A 23,072-nucleotide genomic window follows, 5' to 3' on the forward strand; every position below is an offset into this window, starting at 1 on the left:
GAGTATACTTCAATAAAAATATATTTTTTTAATTAAGCCATTATAGTATACGCTAAATTAGACAAAAAATGAGATTTTCCCCATATCATTTAAGGCGGTATTCTGTAGGGATTTATGTTGATGCCCCGCATCATACACACACACTCAATGAAGGTTTGTCATGTGGCCTCTATGTACCTAGAAGTCTGTGGATAGCTATCCTAGTTGTGAACACTCAATTTAGAGCTGTTTACTTAGAATGTAACTGAAATCTGGAAATGTAATTATCTTTATCTCCTAAAATCTGGAAGTTTTCATGATAAGTGTAACAATGAGGTGTTCACTGATGAAATTAATGGTTTCAAACAGTTATGCATTGGCTAGAAATATTACTGGCTAACTCTCTACCCTTACATCTAGGCTATAAAAACCCACCAAGTTCAAAAATAGCCTATTGTCTAGCTCTTGATTTCAAGATATTCCTAGTGGCCTGATTGACTGGATACTTAGCTGAATTCTGTAGTTAGCATGGTAAGCGTGTGCCTGTGATGAACCTTCCATACAGGGACTATTGGGACACTTAAAGAGGACAGAGAGTAGGGACTTCACAGAGTACATGGGACAGGTTGAGCTCCTGCTTGCTACTTAACCACTTCCCTCAGAAGCCAATTCTGAGAGGGCTTTCTCTGTACCTGTTTTGGGAAGGAGATACATAGCTCTCCCTACTGTTACTGAGTGAAGACTACCAATATGTACTAAGATAGCCCAATAATAGTGTGTGCCCAATTTGGCTTGGGGAGTTTAAGCAAACTTAACCTTCAGGAAGGTTAAGACATAGCTCCCACAGAGGACAATGCTACATAAAGATTCTAGAGTAGACAACCCCAAGTCTCCGGGCTCACAGGACATCCACATTTATTCAGATATAAATAGCTGTGACTCTTAGCTCAAAGACCTTTCACCCACTTCCATGTATGACACAGTTCTCTTTCATTCATGACCTTTATATTATAAAATTTGAAGGAATCTTAAAAATCACCTAGTCTTGATCATTTAACACATGAAGTTTCAGAGGTCCAGAGAGCTAGACATGCTCATTCTGCACTGCCCTACTGGTAGTTAAAAAACAAGAACCCTGAACTTAGAGTGTTGCTCTCCTTCTCTGGATGTTTTTCTCCTATTTTTACCTCTGTTCACATATCTTCCTTAAGGGTCTGGACTGATATTTGCCAAAGTATTACTTTAATTTTTTGTGTATTATTGTTATACTTTGTTCTTTTTCAGCAATGCTAGTCATTTTAATATTAAGTTCCTGGATAACTGGAACAATTTATACCTGTTTGGTTCTCCTTACATGGGACCCTGTTACTAGAGTGAAGTTAGTTTTTTAGAATTATTCTGACTCCAGTGTTCTTTTGACTTTTAAATTTTCATTTTATTTTAAATGTTTTAAAAATTAAACATAAAAATAGAATTATATTTAATTAATATAGTGTATTTCTTCCCCCTTATAAGGACAACTTGATAAGTTCTAAGAAAGCATAAAGGAGAGGACATATATTTGTTAACATATTGCCAGGGTCAGGTGCTATGCTAAAGGCTTCCATGTGTCATTATTTAAGTCTACAAAAAAATTCTGTAATTAGGTATTGTTAGCCACATTTTTACAGAGAACTGAAAGAGAAAATTAGGAAAATGAGATTAAATGCTAAGATTCCCAGCATTTGTGTGAACTAGGTCACCCAGAGTTTATGCATCCAGATGACAAGTAGTATCAAAGATTAGTAGGAAGGCATAAGGATGCATGATTATATGAAGCATTTTCTTGCCCAAATCTAAATCCTTACCTTTCATCAATATAAATCCCTCAGCAGATACATTTTGCTATTCTACTTTGATGTTTCAGAATTATTTTCATATATAGATTATAGTTAAACAACTCATTTTTTCAAATATTTATTTTAATAAGCCATTCTTCCTGGGTGCCAGATACTTCTGGGTCCAGAAATTATGCAATCAATAAAACCCTAGCTTCTTGGGATGACAGATAGATATATAGGAAAATATAAAATCTTCTTACAATAGATGGTATAATGGAAGATTTACAGTATAGTGGGAGACCTACAGAGGTGGGAGGTTTTAGAAGGAGAGATGACAAGCTCACAGAGGAACTGATACTCCAGTGTCTTCCTCCAGCATGAGTCACAGACCAGTGACCATGCATTGACTAACACAGAGAACATCGGCTAACACAAAGGCAGAGGATTATTTCTTCATTTTGAGAGGAGTATAGCAGTTTCTCCCAGAATCCAGTGACTTCAAAGAAGAAAATATAAAAAGTTGCTGTGACAACATCAAAATGTGTAAGATTAGAGGAAATACATTTCAAATTAATTGAGTGCCTGCTATGTTTGGGCACTGAAAGGGAAAAAAAATGTAGTTTCACCTAAGAATTCAAAAGAACTTTGTATTAAACTGCCAAAAGTTGTAACTTTTCTTCCATTAAAAAAAGTAAAAGAACTAAAAATTCTCTTCTAAGCAAATGTGGGAAAAAGAATATACTGGATGCATTTTTTAAAGTATCTTTGCCATGTTATTTGGTAGCTGTACAGATAAAGAAGGGCTCATTTAAATTTAGAAAATGAAGGTAAATATGTTTACTTATAAAAACATACTGATTTAATTTGAAAACAATGACAATTAAAAGTAAAGGTGTATATGAGTTTGGAAGCACTTAAATGATTTTTTTATTGAAAACCAGCCAAATTAAATATATCCCAAAGTAAGTATTTAAGACATTTACAGATTTCTTTGCTGTATTAAGTAGTAAAGATCTTAGACTATTTGTACATCTCTTACTACGGATAAAGCATGTCATTCTACTGGGAATGTTAGGGCTTAAAGAAAGCAAACATTCATACTCAGGCCTGAAGAAACAAGAAACCTGAGCTTATATAAATACTAATTCACAATAAGATGGAAACTTAAGTAATGCATTCTTTTTTTTTTTTTTTTAAAGTGGGGAATATGTATTTCCATTTGAAAGCACAGAGGAAAAATATTTTTAAATAAAATTTTATTGATTCTTCTATCTCTCACCATAAAACGCCTTAAAATATGGAGAGCCTATACTGAGGTACTAGGTCATGAAAGCTGGCTTTGGAGAAGTACCAGTTCTCCTCTTGTCCCCTTTATTCCCCCTCACTTTCAAAGTTTTTCCACCATCTCAGATCATTCATTATAAAATCTGCTCTACAGGTGCCACCCAATTATAATGCTTCCTGATCATATTCACTTCCAAGCTCAACTAACGTTACCAGACTCAGAGGCAACGTGAGGACGGCACACACTTGCCATGTGAAATCCTCACTCCGGCCTCTGTTGGGCAGTTTGTCCTGGAGTCCCTTTCTTTTCTCTATTGCTCACCTGGATTAGGTCAATAAGAAATAGTCTTGCTCTCTGCTATCAAACACGTAACTCCCAAGCCCCTGGGGGAAGAGACTGGATTCCTCTTGCCGTGAAATTCACTGAGTGTCAGCATTTAAATTCACAAATAAATGTTCAGGTACACGGGCAACCTCCTAGGATGAGATAACCTGGCAAATAATTATGTAAGTCTAATTGTAGTTACCACCTAGACCACCTAGATGGTATCTTGTGCCCTTTCCCCCTTTAGGCTAAGTATAACCAAAGCTATTTCTGGTGAGTGCTTGTAAATGTCATTGAACTATCTCCAGAATCTGTCTGGAGGGCACGTGACATTGTCTTGGGTGTTGACTGATTTTTAAAATAAACACATCACCATTTTTATTCCTTGGAATATCACTTGGTATTTAATGTGTGAAATGATCACCTTGTCTGAAGCAAGGTTTTTTGAAAAACCCAAATTGTGTTATACGAACAGCTGACACTGAGGGCACTTACAATAGGCCAGACATCATTCCAAGAACTGTATGTGAATTAGCTAAAATAATCTTCATTACATTGATTTGAATTGTTGTTTTCCTAACATTACAAACAGCAAAAGTACCAAATTACTGAGAAGCAAAAGGACTGAAAGGTTAAGTAACTTGCTCAAGGTAAAAGAGTGCTGAGCTATGGTTATATCAGTTGGAATCCTTTTGTCTGCAAGTAACAGAATACTCCAATAAAAGTAGATCAGAATATGGGAGAACATTTATGTACTTGTCAAATAATAAACATTAGGAAGTAATTATCAGCTTCCAAAATGCTAGCTTTTCTCCAAAGCAGCGATTTTTAAAAATTGGGCTATCATACAATCTTGATAATACAGTTCTTTGCTCAAATTGCATATGCGTGTGTACGTATACACAACCAACTCAAAATAAAGACCAAAGAAATGCCACAGGTTCTCCTGTCACCTCGAAGGGTATAGTTTTTTAAAGGGAGAAAATATTACATGTTAAGGTTTCAAAATCAAATCAAAATTCAAAATAAAAATCAAGTCCAAGTTTCTATCACTCCAGGAAACAGAATTGTCTATCCTGACAAAGAGAACGTGAAATATAAAATAAACTGTTCTAAAACAAAGAAAAGCCATCACAGTAACCTGGAAAAGGTTTTCCATTTGTTTTGGCAAGAAAGAACCAATACAGTCAGAAACTTGGGGAGTGGCTATATATAACTGAAATGGGAATGAGTTTCCCAGACACAGATTCAGCTGTGCAAAAATTCTATTTTACTAAATTTAATTTTACCCCGAGCCTCTACTCTATCTGGTCCTGTATATTTAAAATAAATACTTTTAAGAAACTTTTTTGTTTGTGTTTTATGTTTAAAACTCAGTTACATCTCTTTCTCAATGGGTGCTGTATTCAGAGGGGAACAGAACACAGGACACGCCCTTTCTAAACTTGGGGCGATGGTTTTCCCTTGTCCTGGCCTTGAGCACTCTGCAGATGGTGGCTCTCTGGTTCTCAGTGGACATATACAATCTTCAAGGGTCTTGAGCACAGTGTTGAAGTCCCAGGGGCTCCACGAATCTGCTTCTAAACACAGCTGCCTACACACCACACACAGCCCGTGACACCCCACTGCTCGGGAGCCATGACCGGTGGACTGCTTGCTGAGGCTTCTTCTGAGTGACACCTCTGCTCTGAGAGCCTCACACTTGTCTCAGGGTTGGAAGGGGAGAAAGAACCTACCTTTAGGAATGAGTCAACAGCAGGACAGATCACAGGAGCTCTCTGGGATTCAATCACATCTAAGCTCCCGTGTTCCCACTTCTGTTCAAGCTTATGGCTCTTTTATGTTTTTTAGGATGGCGTCGAAAATAACTGTCTCAATTCGATCATAACTATTTTTTTGAGTCTTTATTAAAACTGAATAGTAACGTAATGTCAGTGCCTTGACTCCCTCAATTTGCAGCTTCCATCTTGCAGCCCATAAAGAGAGTGAAGAGAGTGGGGAGGACAAAACCATGGGCATTTAATACCTCACAGTATCATTTTATCATATTCTAAGAACTATAAAATGTGGACAGCAAATACATGATAGAAGTTTAGCTGAGAGAGAGATCAGTGGGAACTCCCTAAGACTATGTTCACAGAACTCTTTGATCCTTAATCTTCCCTAGAAGATTAAATAGAAATAAGTAGAAGGAAGTGGGATTATCAGCAAATAAAACTAGGTCATTACATAAAGCATTTAGCAATGTGATTGGTATGGTTGAAAAAAGGCATGTGCACAAGCTACGCCTCGTCTGACAGGAAGGCTGTACCTCCAGGTGCAGGGAAGTACACGCAGACCAGCTTATAGGAGACAAATGCCTGAGCATTATCTGACCAAAAAGACTAGAAAAGGGAGCGCTAAGATGATTTTAAGATTTAAAATTATGACCAAGACCTTGGGTTAAACGTAGCAGATTGAATATATTTTCACTTGCACCTGAAATCTCATTAAAATGAAAGTACTAGAATTTACAAGACCTATGAACACATGTGTTCAGCCCAAAGATTTAGATGAGAGAAGACAGAAAATCAGTCCCTACAGAGAAAGTGAATGGGCTAATGGTAACTGCTTAACAGACCCTAATGTGTAAGATTCTAAACATCTAGGCCAAGTGCAGAAAGCCAAAAAAAAAAAAGTGAAAAGCATCTCTCTATGGTCCCAGGTGGGGCCCTGAGCCAGCAGCATGGGGTGCATGGAATGCAGAGTCAAACTCAGTTGAGTATCTGTACACGTCCTAAGCCCGAGCTCTTCCCCCATACACCTGGCACAGCCTGCTCACTCTCGCTCCTCACCTGTCAGAAAGTAGGGTGCTTCCTCTTTGAGCCCTGGAGTCAGAGAACTCTGGACAGAAGACCAGGAGGTCCAACGAGGGCTGGGAGGGAGCGCCGCACTGAAGTTAGTTCAGGTCAAAGTCACAAAAACTGCCTACTTTTCCACTGCCGCTTCCACAACTCTACCAAGCAGAAGACTGCAGATTCCTTCCTGGACACTGACTGGTCCAGGAGGAAACCCTTACTGATACTTTTCAGTGGCAGTGGGGAGCTAAGAGAGCCCAATGAAATAGCCAAGACCTTATCTGATCCTTCCAGAGTGATCCAGTAGAAGTAGATAGGAGCCTCGTGTTAAATATACTTCTGAAATGTCCAGTAGCCACACAAGTGTAAATAAACAGTTGCTATTAATTTTAATATTATATATCACTTAGGTCAGTATCATAAATACTAACATTCCAATCAATATAAATTATTAATGAGGGTTTTTTTTTTTGGTACAAAGTCTTAGAAGTCTTGTTTTTATTTTACTCTTGGAGCACATCTCAATCTGAACTGACTACATTCCAAGTTCTCCATAGCTACCTGTGTTTAGTGGCTACTGTACTGGACAATGCAGCTCTAGAAAAAAACCTGTATTTATTTGGCTTCAATTTTAAATATAAATGGATGATCACCAGGTATTTGAGGAATACCTCTGACTTGCAGGAAAAAATTTAAAAACAAATAAACACTAAGGATGAATACAAGAAAAGGTAATAATAAACACTAAATATTTTGTGATTAATATCCTTAGAAAACTAAAAGATGATACTGCATCATAAAACTAGTGAAACACAAAACCATGAAATCACAAAAAGCAGAGAAATAAAAGGCAGCAATCCACAAAATTTAAACCGTGATTGTAGAAATCACACAGGCAGCAGAGTGAGCAGTTGGGCCCGCAGCATCAGGTACAGAGGGGCCATTAGAGCATCATTAGCATAGCTGTAGAAAAGATCCAGTATCCATATGATGGGATTTCCAGAGAAAACAAAGTAAGACCAGAAACTAAATGGGGTAATAGGACAGAATGCAGGAGTATTTTCCAGATTGAGGGACCTACGTCTCCAGAGTACAGGAAGCAACCCAGCTACATGAGAGTAGATTAAAAGGGCCACAGGCCAGGCCTACCTGCCTGTCTTCACAGTGCCACAGGTATCAAGAATAAACAGAAGATCTTAAAAGCCTCTGGTGGCCTTGCGAGTAATGTCACATAGAAATCGCAAAGACAACACGCTTCGATAGCAGCACTGGCAATTTTGAAGTCAAATGAGCAATCTCTTCAAAAATGATTTCCAACTGTTACTCAATATGCAAACAAATTTTCAAAAATGAGGATAAAGACATTTCAACATATGCAAGGGCCTCAGTTTTACTTTTCTTTTGCTCTTTCTTAAAGAGCCTAACAAACTCCCAGAATACAAATTTCACCAAAACAAGGAAGTAAACCAAGAAATCAGAAGACACAGGATTAAGGAAATAGCTAATCTGACAACTGAGAGACACAGGGAATTTCCAGGAAGAGCTGAAAGGAAGTTTCAGTGTAAGAAATATGTCACAAGTCAAGGAGAAAAAAAAAGAAAAGAAAAAAAAAATAATATTAGACCAGAAGGACAGAGGATTTAAGGAGGCAGTTGTCACCAGGAAAACATAAATTGTACCAGAAGAAAGCACTCATTGTGTATTTCTTGGCTCAGAAAATTTCTAGTAATAATGGAAACAGTCAATGATATTGAAAAAGTAACTACATTGATTGGGTTTGTAGAACAGAAGTATGTATGTGGATGTGGGGGCAGACAGGTGGAGAGGTCCTGTGTGTGGTACTATAAAAGTTAGATCCTTCTCTTCCACAAGAGGACACTGGGTAAAACAAAACAATTTAAAAAAAAAATCAAGGAATAACACTTTAAGTATGTTATCTAGAAGTAGTTCAGTGTTCTCCTGGAAAGAAACATGGGGTGTGAGAGAGGGTGAGGAAAATAGGGCAGTTATCTTTTTATTTCCTTTAAGCTTTAAAATATAATCTGACCTTTTTTTAAACTAACAAACATTTATTTGATAACCTAAAACATTTTTAAACAAGATTATATCTGAATGGAGCTGTGCTCAATAACTGCTTACCAAACTTTTAGGGTTTTTTCCCTGTCTTGTGCCTGTTACCTTCACTCTCTTGGTTTGGCTGTGCCTTCTTCATTTTCTTAGGAAGTTCCCTGGAAACCTGTCTTCTCAGGAGACAGCTTTATTGTCTACTTCACTGAAAAGTTTGAGGCCATCCACTGTGTATCTCTTTAACATCTCTTCAAGATACAGTGCCTGCTTCAGGCGCTATAATCCCTTACCTGGAATCCTTAGCTCTTGTGAAGGTATTTTGGTGCATGGATATTTGTTTAAATTCATGTTTCTGGGAGGAAATGAGGATGGGTGTTGAAATGTCTGTAACTGCCATTTTGCTTACATCATTCCTGTTTAGTCTAAAAATTTTATTGAAGTCTTTACAAACTGTTGCTATATAATTCTACACATTAGAAATTCAACAACAAAAAAAATGTCATTCTTTGTTCGGAATTTGACCAAGATATTACAGCCAGTTGCTTGCCAGCTCCCAGTCATCCACCCTATAAATCTAGAATACTATCTTCTGTTGAAATTATGTTCATTTGTCAGTTAAAAAAAAAACAACTTGGGAAACTTTAGCAGTATTCATTAAAAAAGGAAGGAAACAGAAGCATAGATTCGGATAATAGATGATCAAATAAACCTAGCACAGGAAGATTCTTTATAAATCATCCGATTTATAAAGATTCTTTGCTAAATCATTTTAGCAAAGAAGCAGAGATGTGATGTTAGATATTATTTTAATGTCACAGAGAATAAGAGAACAGGGACCAAGTTCATGTCCCCCGATTCTGAAATCTGAAAGTGATATTAAAATTCATTTAATCTAAATGATTTATTTTTCAGATGAGGAAACAAGAGTTCCAAATTGTTCATATATAGAGTGGCTTTAAAATTTTAACCCTAAGATACTTCTGCACCCATTTTACAACCTGGGTATTCCAAGTCACTAAGAAGTTAACATAATTTATTCAAGGTCACAAAACCAGTATGTAGTAGTTAACACTTGAACTCAAATCTACCCAATGCCATGTAACCTCTAGTTTTTCTATTTGGGAACTACTATTAGGAAAAACTCCTCAAGAAGCTTCCTCACTAAGTCTTTTTGGGAGAAATTATAAAAAGTAGCAATAAAGACATTCCAAGCTTAAGGTTAAAAGAGAAGAAAGGTGTTCAGAAACTAATTTATTCATTTGAACAGTTACTGACCATCACCTATATCCAGATTTTGAACTTGGCCCTGGGATACTAAGATGAATAACACAGAGTCTTTAGTGAGCTGTGGTTTTGTTGAGAGGAGATAGACTATAAAATAGTGGAAGGGCTTCAAAGGATAGCAGACATTTTCCTAATCACACAAGAAGGAGAAAGGTCAGTTTAAGCAGAAAGAACAGCAGGCAGAAATTCAGAGGCAGGACAGAATGATGTATTGGGAAAACCACAAAGACTGATTTTTAGGGCAGTGCCAAGAAGAAAAATGGGTGGAGACCAGATGCTGAAGCCCCTTGCAAAATATTCTAAGGAGCTTGAAGGTTATTCTGTAAGCAGAATAGAATCTTTAAGTACTTGTAAATAGGGGAAGTGACAGGATAAGAGTTTTCACTTTTAAAGGGTCATATTAAAAGCAGTAAATTGGGATGAGAGTCAGCATAGAAGACTAATAAAATAACAATGGAAAGAGACACAGCTGTGCACTAAGACTTGCATTCAGCATAATGAGGAGAAGGTGGATTCACTTTAGACAAGAGTTTGGATTAGCTGGAAAATGCTTACAGCTGCTGGTAGCAGTCATGGCAAAGAGGGCTGTAATTAAAAGTGAAAAGCAAGTCCTGACAGCCATCATCATGAGTGGGAGAAATATTCTTGCTAAGCTTTTTTTTTGATGGTGCCCTGGAGCATAACAGCAGAAGTAGAAAGAGGGAAAGTAATGACAACTGGGTAAGAAGTGAAGTAACAATCCCTGTACAAGCAGAGACAAAGCCCTCAAGGCCAAAGGAGCTGAGGGACCTCATGCTTCTTTCATACTGGCTCTGGTAGAAATGGCCAATCTAGTATTTGCTATACAAACGGCAGAGCAGATAACAAGGACACCCACAGCCTTCAGTTGCTGTTGGGAAGCACTTAACTTCCTAATTTCTCACTTTCCCCACTTCACATTCCAGGCTGGGGTTTGTGCAATCAGGGCGGCGCTCAGCATCATGGGAGTTGAGTGAGAGACGTAGGGGGTGAGGGTGGGCATCACAGGTCAGGAGATGGAGGGCTCTGCTGCGAAAGGTCACAGCACAATAAGCAAGAAACATGGGTCATCTGATTTACACAGTCTAGAGTCAGTAACTGGACCTTGTCAGGAAGGAGCAATAAACAAAATGATTACATGAACCTGCTTTTTGTTGAACATTTTTATAAATTATCTTGTTTGGCCAGTAGGTGTGTAAAATGTCAATGCATTGACAGTTTGAAGACATATAGGATAAAGAGAAAAAGAGAATCTAGGCCTAAAGACAGTGGAAAACAAGGAGACTCCCCCAAAAATCATCTGGGTGGTTTTTTCAATTAAAAACAAACACCACTGTTTGCCCCCTAGTCTGATATGCTCTGAGAAACAAGGATTAGATGTAAGCAAAAAAGAGAAAGCTACCACTTTATTTTGGCCTCATTCCCACAAATATTTTAAGACTATCTGTGATGTGTAAAGATTTTGCAGAAACACACAAGTGCAGGAATATTTCAGGTAAGGAAACTGATTGACTCTAATCCTCTTTTGTTTTCATTTCAAATAGGTACCTAAAATGGGCACCCAAAATATGCCTTTGACCATCCCCAAAAGTAGTAATAAATGTTCATCTGTAGAAAACTTCCTGACGGTAGTATTAAAGAATATACAAATCCAAAAGCACATTACACAAATTTGACCCTACATACAACAGAGAAGAACAGACTCCAAGAATACTAATTTCCCAAGTAACCAATGGATATTTATTAGTATCATTCCCTTTTTATTATTGTTAACAAAGAACTAAATCAGTTACCTGGACTCTGCTGTAATTTAGTTATGTAACCACTGAGATACAGTGACCCCTCTTGCTTCCACTGGCTGCAAGAGGCTTGAATAAACCCCCACTGAGGCCCATGACAGGCGTCTGCAATCATTAAAAAGATTTAAGCTTCATTGTTTAATTGAAAGTTTAACTGGAGTTTTAACTTCTCAATCTCAGCTTCCTGTTCAGTTAATCACGATTTCTGACTCACATAAAACAGGCTCATGCAAAAGGGTAAACCTCGAGGAGAAAGTGTAAAAATGAGCATCTTTCTTTGTTTAGATCGTCTCTTGAAAGGTAACTAAAGGGCACAATCTGTGACGTCCAATCAAAACAGCTTCTCTTTATGAACAAGATGGTATGATAAATAAAAGCAGAGTTGGAAAACAAATATTTCTTTTGTATTGACTTTAAGATCAATCAAAAGAACTCAGAGATGAAGAAACTCAACCTTATGTATGGGACTAAATCCTTGAACTTAGTATACAGCTCATGTTTAAAAAGCACATGTATATAAGTCAAAGAAAGTGGTACATTTAACAACAGTCTAAATATCACATTATCAAAAGATTTTTTGCATGTGTGAACTACAGAATCAAGCTTTGCCTTATCTCCTCTCCCTAGACGGGCTCCACCCCAACACCTTCTCTACAGACTTATAACAAGTTATAAAGGAAACCGTAAGCTGGGACATTTGTCAATGTTTCTACTCACTTAAAATCCATACATTGCTTAAATGTTGAATATTATTCAATCATAAACTTGAATCACTTACTAGATTTCTTTCAGCAAACCTTATGATAATGATAGTTTATTAATGTAAAAAAGGGAAGTGTTATCTCACTTACTTTAGGAGGCACTTATAATGTCTAAGTAGATAGTGTGGCATATATGTTTTAACCATATTTATATGAGTTTAGCTTAGATATATGTTTCCAGAGATATGCTGATTTGTGATAATTTCCAATTCCAAGGTTCTATCATCTCTGATTTTTAAGCTCTTTTTCTATATAGTAAGTGGAAAGACCCCTTAATTTCTTCACAGGTCAATTTTGCTAAATAAAATTAAAATTTTATTCCATTTATCTCCTATCTGCCAATGGCATATATTTTTTGTTTACATAACAAATTTGTTTTTATGGTATAAGTTCAACAAAACTAATCAATTCCCTAAACAATTTGTGCACTTTATAGTTATTATACATAGATTAATCTCCTCTTATGATTCCTATTAATCACTATCAAACTGCTAGCATAAGAAGACTAAATGTGTTTATCCAAATACCCAATGTGCTGACCCTACCAGAGGGCTTAGCAAGGAAATTACAAAGAAACCCCACTGGAATCTTATCGCCAAAGCAGTGCAAAGTGGATTTCATGGAAGTAGGTTTAATCACTGAAGTAGCAAAGCATTTTAATATGAGAAACAGAAAACAGCCCCCGAGATCCAGGACCTGGCCCGGTGCTATCTGCCAGGTCGTGTTGTTTCTGGACGCTGGCCTGGCTCTCACAGCCTTGACTTGGTTTCCTCTTGTTGAGCGTAAACAATTTCACAGAACATCAGCTCTAGATAAGGGCACTCTACAGTCAGGAGGAATCAAGATAAAAGCAAGATGCTGTGTAATCATGTCTGAACACAGACCAATTATGAACACTGTCTCAGTCACAGACACCACATGTCCCCCTTTCCCAGCTAATATGAGCCACCGCTGCTCCATTACCAAGCCAGTCTCATCTTCCCTCTTCTTAGATAAGATTTAATAAGACACCAAGTTGTAAAATTACTCTGCTTCCTGACAACATTCAATTCAGAGCAACACTCTACTTCCTTAAACCCCTTCCCCAAATCGACCAGAGTTCAAAATCTCTGAAAGATTCTTTTTAAGACCTTCTGACCCAGTCACCCTCGGTTCCCGACGGTACACATCTCCCTCTTTGCAGGAAGCAATGAACTCAACTTTTTCAACTACAGGTGTCCCGGTGCTCTCTTACTGAAAGGCATGGACAGTATAAGGCAGCTATAAAGCTTGGCTTGGGCCAGTGTTACCAGGAGGCTTTGATGTAATTGGTAGTATAATCTCCCAGAATTTTGGAGAAGAGTAGATGGAACTTCAAACAAGTTAAATAAGAAGATGACATAGTGGCCAGGAAGCAGAGAGACTGTTAGGAGGTGTGCAAAATGACACTGGGCAAAGATTTTGAGGTTAGAGTAGCTGTTTCAAGTACGGAGCGAACGCTCCTACGGGGATGGGAACACAAGCCCAGGCACAGGGAGCCACAGATCATCACCATGAAACATCGAGGAGCTTAAAGCCTCATTTCAGAAGTGGCTTGAAGAGAATTTTAAGTCTAAATCACCAAGTCTCAGCCACTACATTGAAGGTATTATATGGCTCTCATATCTATAAAGGAGCACAAAGGGATAGCATAGCATCAACTGGGAACTAACGATCCTTTCAGTAAAGGGCTATCAAGACAACTGTAGGTGAATTTTAAACTACGTCTTAGAAGGGATTAAGACAAACACAATTTAGGTGGGACTAAAATTTTAAGTTATCAGTGAGGTGGGAAGAACAGGGTACAAATGTAGATGAGGAAAACTGTAAGAGTAATAACGAACACGATGAAGATAATTACACCAGTATGACAACAATGAGTTTCTTGAAAGCAGGCATCATGAGTACTGAGGTAAGCGTCGTCGGGCTGCACTCCGCAGGCCTGCAAGCTGGTACCTGCTCAGCCTCAAGACTGAAGGAAGAGCCCGGAGTCAGTGACAGAGACATCAGTGGTTCCATGGATGGGGGATCTTACACCTCTGAAGCAAGGTCCTGGAGCGACTCCCCACCGAGTGCGGCAGCGGCTGGGCAGGACATGGCCGCAGTATTCGCTCCTGGGGTCGGGGTGATGGAGCAGGTGGAGGGCAGAGAGGTTACCAGTTATAGGGAGAACTGACATCAGGTTGGCTCATCGGTTACTAGAGAAACCAGCAGAGGAGCATGCCCTCACTGACCTTCTGATAAGCTGTCTTCATGAAGATATTCTGATCTAAAGATTAGAGCAATCACAAGCTGGAGCCGGGCAAGTACGTAGGCATCCACTGATTAGGCTCTATGATTAAGAGGGAAGGTCAGTCACGTATGTCAAGTGTAGGTGAAGCAGGGACTGGTCCAACAGGGGATGTACAGAGAGCAAGAGAGCAGCCATCCTGAATGGTCTGATCACACAAACATACTTGCTTATTCTCATGCACCCCAATTTTTTGAGCTCTACTAAGCTAAATCTAGTCTGATTTAAACAGCTGTTAAAACTGAGCTGAGTGCTATGAGGTATTACTTCTTACTCTCTAGTTTTCAGCATTCACTTGCCAGGCCTTGTTTTCTGAAAGGACGAATTTAAAAGTAGATCAGACTCTGAACTTGGCTCACTCATCACAGTGCATGTCCTCCCCGAATCTTATCTTGCCCTCAACCTCTTGCCTACATAGAAGGCAGCTGCTGGGCAGTCATGCCTGCAACCTGAACCGAGTTCTGATCTGGCTCCCTTCACCACCAACCAGATCACAACCCAAAAGGCAGGCAAATTCCTGCTCCAGTCTTCCTGCAGTTATTTTTACTGGTTCTCATACTGAATCATTTCCCCTAGCAAACTCACCTTTTTGAAAATTTCAGGTTACTTTTGAAAGCACTTTCCTATAATAGTTTGAACCATTCACTTTGTTTTTCATTTATGCTTTTATTCCTCCAATGCCCCTGGCAAATGTTTCATTAATCTATAGCCCTCCCAAGAATGAAATAAATTCCTTAAGCATTCTTTGGACTTTTAATTGGGATAAAATGAGAGAATCAACAAAACAGAAACCTGATGTTTTCCCTCGAGTAGCTTTCAGCTTGGCTAGTAAGACAGATCTGTAAACAGTTAAGGTACATCGTGACATGTACACCCAGGTGGGGAGAAAAATGATGGATCCCAGAAGGATGTGAAAGGACAGCTGGTGGAGAAAGTGATAGCTTACCTGATATAGAACACAGTTCCAGGTAAACAAGTAGGAGAGAGCAAAGGGATTAAAGGCATTCTCCCAAAGTACAGATGCGTAAGAAATCATACAACTGGGGAAATGGAAGTAGCTTGGTCCAATCTATGAGTTTTGGAAAGACAAGACAGGACACTGGAATGATAGGACCAGATGACATCACAGAGCCCTAATATAATGCATAATATACCAGACTGAAGGTCATGCCTGAACACCTAGGAAATCATTCACTCGGACTTTCTCTTGAAAGCAATGGAGAGCCAGGCACTCAGAGGTTGTAGGCAAGGACTTAGAGGAGGAGGGGTCTGGTGTAACATGGAAAAATAAACTGGAAGGAAGGCAAGAGAAAGTCTGTTGAAATAATCTAGGCAGGAAATTATATGGTCTGAACTAATGCAGTGGTTAGGGATGAAGTTGGGAAAGATTTCAGCTACATTTAATAGAGATGAGAATTTATTTAAAAGGCATGAACAGCTGAGCCTTGGTGAGTAATAATTGGCTTAGTAGAGGGGGAAGAAGCCAAGAATGAGTCCTAGGTTTCAGGCTAAGACTAACGAGATGAAGGGAAGAACAGAGAGGAAATAATAGGACTAGATTTGGGAGAGGATAGTTCTCGCTAGCGTTTCACTAACTCCTGGGCCAGTTTCTTAATCTCTGAGTCTGTTCACTCATTCTTACATGAGGGTAACACTGACCATTTAAAAATAATTGTGAGAATTAATCATAGTTAACCCTCCTCTGGCACTTGTGTGCAAGGTACCTGCGTAAGTGTTTTACATATAGTAATTTGTTTATTTTGAACAACTGACCCATGAGGAAGGTATTTTAATTATCCTTATTTAACAAAGAAGCAGAGGCAAGAAGATGTGTACTACCTTGCCCAAGGTGACAGAGCTGGAAAGTGGCAGATCCCAAGTTTCACAGCTTTTCAGTCTAGCTGCAGGGAGTGTATCTCCACCAATAATTTATAGTACCTCTCATTAAATACTAGGCATTTTGCATAATTATTATCAGAGTGCCTTGAGGGCACCAGTAGGTTATAATTAGCTATGATAATTTAATCCATCTTATCTGTACAAAAAATGTTTGCAGAGTACACATAGGTGCACACATTTGACTGAACACTAGAATAGCTTCAGGCATAGTCAGAGGCCTATCTCTCTTGGGGTTGTTTACAACTTCATTTTGAGCATAAAACACACATGGTGATTAAACACAGCAATAAGGCTGTGTGTTGAAAGAGGGTAGACACTTTAAACTCAAGACGATGAGCATCCACATGTAGAATTCGACCAGCAGGTATGTAGACAGATGAGTCTAAAGCCCAGAGAAGAGACTGGGGTCATGAAAAGTAGATTTGGGATGTCTTCAACATGCAGGTTATAGCTGAAACTATAAAAATAGAAAACACCACATGGTAGATGATGATATCAGGGGGAGCCTAGAAAAACTGCAAAACAGGAAAATGAAAAATGGTAATCCAATGGCTACCCCAGGGCATAAAAGCTCACTTAACTTCTATGGGCCTGAGAGTCCTCACTTGTAAAAATCAGTGAATCTTGGTTTACGAGTGTGCCAAGAACTATTCCCATTTCTATTGTTCGCAGCTTTTTCTATGAACAAATGTGAACATTGGGATACCCACTGAAAGTTGACTTCCAGCCTTACACCTTGGGAAAAAAAAGCCAAGCTTCATAGCTGCTGCCCTACCATGGTAAATAGTAATAAACTAAGTTTTCTTTTCACAAAAGACTATTCAGATTGATTCAGCTGCTTTTATTTATTCTACAGGATTTCAGCTTCAGAAATGCTCTTGCTGTTACTATGTACAGAGTTCTGCATGGGAGATTTTAGAGTGAAAACAAAATGGCATGTTGAAAACTCAAGAGGAATGTTAATGGGGTAGAGAAGAAAGTGGGAGTCATTAGAGTAAGCTTCCTTTCTGTTTGCCTCTTAATACTAGAATTTACTTTTTTCCTTGCCTAATCCTGTTTTTCCTGACTTCATCTGGTAAAATGCAGAATTTCACTGAACTATTGTAATAGGACTGCAGTATAAGAATGCAAAACACAGAAGTTTGGATAACTGAAGGCAAAGAGGCTCCCACTGAGGCCATGAAGGAACTCTGACCAGTGAAGTGAGGAAGAAAACAGATGATGACACCTGCCCCTCTACCACACACTGGCCACCCTGTCCAGCCCCAGGAAGGGTTGTGGAAGTATGCGTGATTAAGTTAGCAAAGAACAACTACTATACATACCATGGCTTCCCATAAAGTAAGAAGTGGAGAAATCAAAATCTCTACTTTGCTTTTTAGCAATCTTAAAGATGACCAGTGGACCCAGAGTGGAATGACTTTCTCCAAAAACTGGGTACACGCAGTGTAGACATCTAACAGCCTGAACACAGAAGCAAGCACCTCTAAGCCTTGTGTGTAGACTCAGTGGCATTAGGTGAGACAGATGAGCTTCATGGACTTGACTCACTGAGAAATTGTCCATGTCTGAATGTAAATACTGAGTGTAATATGAAATACAGAATCTTTCTCTATTAAATTTCATAATGAATTTTTAAGAATGGCAGGGGTGGTGCTGGTGGTGGTAATATTTCCATGAAAATACCTACCTGAGAATTTCTTATTCAGAAAGCTATAAACATCTATGTATTACCTTATGGTAGAGGTTTATGTCTATTTGGATATTTTTAAAAGTGTTAAGTGTAAGAGATGGGAAAAATCAATTTTAAACTGTATTAAATGACTAAAAATTCTTAAATTTTTGCTCATAGACCTCACTGGAGGGTAAACATTTGGGGTTAGAGAATATTTAGCCATAATATTTTTGAATACATGGATACCGTCTATCTATTGGGTGCTTACCATGTGTCAGAAACTGGGTACTGCTGACACTAAGTTACAAATGACCCCAAGTGACCCCTGTCTTCAGGGAGTTTACAGCCCAGCAGGAAGTGGTGATGCTTCACAACAGCAAAGGTCTGTAAACAGAGCCCTTACCACTGGTTATTGCCCTTATCACAGCTTGTGTTCTCCTGCCCTGTAACTGTTGTCTACGTGTCTGTTTGGATATAACTTTTGACCAAGCAGCTCTTAAAAGGAGGCAGCTCATAGAGACTAGAGGTTTCCATGGAAACTAGAGGTCTTCCTGCCCCAAAATTAAGCTACAATTTCATACAAAAATAGTTCAACAAGAAATAAATTTAGGAAGCTATCTGACTTAGATAGGCTTAGAGTGCACAGCGTAGTTATTCTGGAGGGATTTCCACATACTGCTTGTTAGTTAAGCAGAATTTAGAGTCCAGTATGCATTTGGAAAGGCAATGGCAAGAAGCTAAGAGTGGATGAGGGAAGCAGCTCTGCCCAGTATCTTCCTTCTACTCTTCCTGTAAATATAGCATTATTTTTAATTCCCTTGTTTGGCCTATTTTCTTCAGGAGAATGATGGCTCATGAAGGAGTCTGTCTGGCTGCAGTGGTGGGGATGGTACACCCAAAATTCAACCTATGTCTTCATCACTTACTAACTTAAGTTTTTCAACTTTTACAAAAAGGTTTCATTCCATATAGACAAAATTCAGAACAATCACCAGAAAAAGAAAAATAAAAGACCTTGGATTCTTATAAATGTCCAGCACAATATGATTTCTAATCATGTTCTCTGGAGTATACAACAGTGTCTGACAGTAAGTGCCCATAAGTATTTACCAAATGTACCAATGAATAAGTGAGTCTGAAAGACAGTGACTCCATCACACATTCAACCAAAATAGGTTTCTGCTCTTTTAGAGTTCAGGCTGAAAGTAAGAGGATGATTAGAAAAGATCCCACTTACAAAAATAGATGCCTGCTCTGAGAAGATACCATGCTTAGGGTCCATGCTGTGGGACCACTGTGCTGAGTTAACTTTTATTACTTTACTTATAAAACTTTCTAGAGTGACACATGAGAAAGACTCCTTACAGCGGCACCCGTTACACTTCAGCCAGAGTGATGAGGACGTCCCGCACGGACCAGAGGGAGCTTCCAGATGACTTTCAATTGGAATGTGTTCTCATGACCACTAATATCCCTTTTGATTCCTTATAGATTAAAATGGGAGAAATGTGAGATTTAAGTTTGGAAGATTTAATAAGAAAAAAATATTAAGAGATAAAACTAATATTTTAAAAACTCTTAAACTACACAAGCACTGAAGGACACAAACAACGCTTTTCTATTTGAACACACTCTGGAGTCCTTGGTGTTTGTAGCCAAGCAGTCTGCTCTGTCCCCTCCATAACATTTGCCAATTTTCTGTCATTTCCGCCTTCACATGATTGTGTTTGTGGGACAAAGGTCTCTGGGTATGTTTCAAAACATCTTAAACTATTTAACAGTGTACCACCAAGCACCTATTTTAAAGTGTTATTTATTCTCCACCCAGCTAAATTTGTCAGAAGATACAAAACAGAATTCACCTGACCTTTCTCCCTCAAGAAACTGCTGGAGAGCTCAGTGAGGAAGCAGTGGCATGCACACTGACTTGTCGGCTGCTTAGCTAGTGTCTGTACTTCAACATAAAATATACACAACAGTAAAGCTATATTTCTTTTTATATTCTCTGTGCACTTAAGCTAGTTTTAGACTATTTCCTTTTCCTGATAAACAATTCATTGTGATTGAGAGAATCATTCTGGATTAGGCACTAGTTCAGATTCCAGTAACTGATTCAGAAATGGTGTCACTCTCCTCTGGCACCTCCCCGCCTCTCACTCCAGATCCCTCCTTTATGTTGTAGTAAAGTGGTGACACACCTCACAGTTTTCATCCAAAAAGCCATCAGAAACATATAAACAACTGACCAACAAAAAACTTTTTCCTTTTCATTCATTTTAAAACATTCCCTTGTAATTTCAAAATTTTGTGAAATTTTTTCCAGAGAATTCAACTGTGAAGCTTAGTTTATAAATCCAAAGATTAAATCCATTGGTCATCCTAATCAGCAATCTGTGCTAACAGCAAAATCAGCCATAGTCACATCAACAGCATTCTATTATTGAGTATTTCTTTGCTCTAGGAAAAACATGTTCTTCCATTTAACTGGTCCACTCTGCAGTCTTATCTAGCCTTTGCCACTGATTTGTTAGCACTCTAAAGCCTTTTTTTTTTCTTTTTTCTTTCTTTTTTTTTTTTTTTTTTTTTTGCCTAGCAGTGATTCTTCTGAGTTCAGAAGCTTATCTTTTTTCCCAGGTGAAAACTGTTTTATTATCCTCAGATGTTTGCTTTCTTTCTGAAACTCTCAGAATAGTTCATTGCAAAGTAGTCATTGTCCTTTACAAAAGGATCTAATTCCAAATAATTAGTGTTTATGTTGTGATCATTCAAAAATATTTCTCCTTTCCCCTTGGGTCAGGATGGCAAGAGTCTCATATATTGCCCTACAAATCCCACTTTTATTTAGTCAGGGATACCTGAGAACAAGACGGGTTGCCTGTTTTTCTTCATCTGATCCAGATCCCACCTGAGTTCTGAGTTCTTGTGCAGGAAGTGAAGGAGAAGTTAACACTTTAAGTATCAACCCAAAATGCTTCCCCCTGAATTCAGCACAGCTCCAAGCAACCATTGCAAAGAATAAAAGGAAGTGATCTTCTTTAAAGGTAGAGAAATCTATCCAATTCATTCCTACACTTTGTAGCATAGCATAGAGAACTGCTTTTTTTTTTTTTTTTTCAGTATCAGCAACTAATCTCTAAATAAGTATGTCCTTAAGTTTCCTGTCTGAATAAGTCATTACTCTGTCACTCTTTGCAGTATTTCCTGATCTTATATAGCCATATTATGAAACACACCATGCAACAAAAATTCAACTATGGAACAAAATCCCCTCCCCTCAAAGTAAGATATCAGGTACCCACTGTCTATACAATTTCTATGATCACTAATGATCAATAGTTTTATGCATGGATTTTTTTTTCCTAGTGATCAGTTTGAGAATTGAGCCTTTTAAATTATTTCTTAAGTATACTTGTCAGTCCCGACAACACACCCCAAAACATTTTCAGGTCCCATAATCAAAGGTCATTCAAATTCTATTATCATTTAAAAAAAAGTTTTTTTTCAATTTGGAAGGGAAAAATCGATTTGGTCAGAATTTTCAAGTATCCTTTTCCAAAGAGTAATATTTTTAAAAGAAGGTAAACAAAAATCTAAATAAGAAATCAGTTTCGATTAGGACATGCCAGATCAACTTAGAAAGTCTGAAGGAATAACATTTTCCACTAAAATTTTACTTTTTAAAAGAATTAAGTTTTTCAATACTAAGTAAAAGGTATAAACATGTGCAAATGGAAATTTCATGGGATGAATTTGGAGACTAGTGGAACTGGAAAACTTAAGTGTTAAAAATCTATTCAGTCCATTCAGTTGAAAGCTTATAAATCTGTTAAAAGAAGCATCACAGAAAATTATTATACCAGATAGTATTTAACTTCTTCAAGAGTTACAAATAATAATTATGAATATTTACTAGCTGATAGTCTGTCAACTACAAAGACATTTATAGCCACACCCCTAAACAAAAATAATTCCGCTCACCAACTTCTAGAGGAGCTTGCTTGCCCCGATGCAGGATCTTAAAATTGGCAGCACAGAGTGCAGAAGGAGAAGATGCAGAAAATAAACACATGATTTCCACAGCACAGCAGCTGAGAACTCAGAAATGAGGAACAGGGTCTTGATCAGTCATCTGTCTTTGACGTTGTCCTGACATCTGAAAGCCACTGACACCCTGAAACTTGCAGCACTTGGGTTGCATGCCTAAACCCAGATAAATATAGATCCCTGACACTTGAGCCAGATGAAATGAAAGTTAACTTGAAAAATCTCGCTCATTTTGTGCCTCTGTTGAGGAAAATAAAACCCTTAATCCGTTTCCTGTTAAAACCTGTTTTGCTCCTTCACAGATAGCTGCTTGACTTATGAAACATGGGAATTAAGATAATCGATCACTAATAATCAGTTTGTTTCTCTCCAAGGTTAGCATTTGTTGTGATAGTACAGAGTCAGGTTCAAATTTTCCTTAAGTATGAAAGAAACATAATAGTGAATATTACATATTTATTCAACAAACTTTTTTTTTTTTAATTTTGCACTTGAGTCCTTGAAATATGACTATTTCTTTGGTAAGCTTTCTAGTGTTTTTTTTCTCCTATATGGTATAAGTAGTAATTTGGTCCTTTTTTTGTTTGCCTCAATTAATAAGGCAGAAAATGTCAATACACTGCCAGGGTGCTTTGGTTGAAGTTAATCTTCTGGTATAATTGTATAATGCAGTTGATTTAAACTGAATTTTGCTTAGTACTGTTAGTAAGCATATGAATAAGGCTCTACCCTCAGCCTGAGCAGACTCTTATGATTAAAGTTATTACTCTAAAGCTATAATGGCAAGATTTCTAACAATAAATCACTCTCCAGGATTCATATATTAAGACTCTGTAATACTATATTAAACCAAAGTGAACAGAGGAACTGGAAAGGTCATGCTGCTTTCCTGAGATCTTCAAGTACTGTTTTCAGTGTTTTTTACAGAATGGTATTAAAGAAGAATGATGGATTTTGGAGTAACTACTTTCT

The 23,072-nt window shown here is 38.0% G+C and overlaps 1 protein-coding gene across 2 annotated transcripts in view; it reads right to left on the reverse strand.

Annotated features, from left to right (window-relative positions):
• LOC105062383 (platelet glycoprotein 4) overlaps window positions 1-22,200 on the reverse strand; it is a 73,332-nt gene extending 51,132 nt beyond the window's left edge. The window contains exon 1 of one of the 2 annotated variants that reach the window (XM_010946639.3): window positions 22,035-22,200. The gene's annotated coding sequence lies outside the window, so the exon portion shown is untranslated. Of the gene's footprint in view, window positions 1-7,394; window positions 7,531-22,034 lie in introns of those variants that run through there. The other variant, XM_045510460.2, reaches the window with a different exon arrangement.
• Window positions 22,201-23,072: the final 872 nt, after the last annotated feature.

This window comes from Camelus bactrianus, chromosome 7 (assembly GCF_048773025.1).
Source record: "Camelus bactrianus isolate YW-2024 breed Bactrian camel chromosome 7, ASM4877302v1, whole genome shotgun sequence".
Taxonomy (NCBI): Eukaryota; Metazoa; Chordata; class Mammalia; order Artiodactyla; family Camelidae; genus Camelus; species Camelus bactrianus.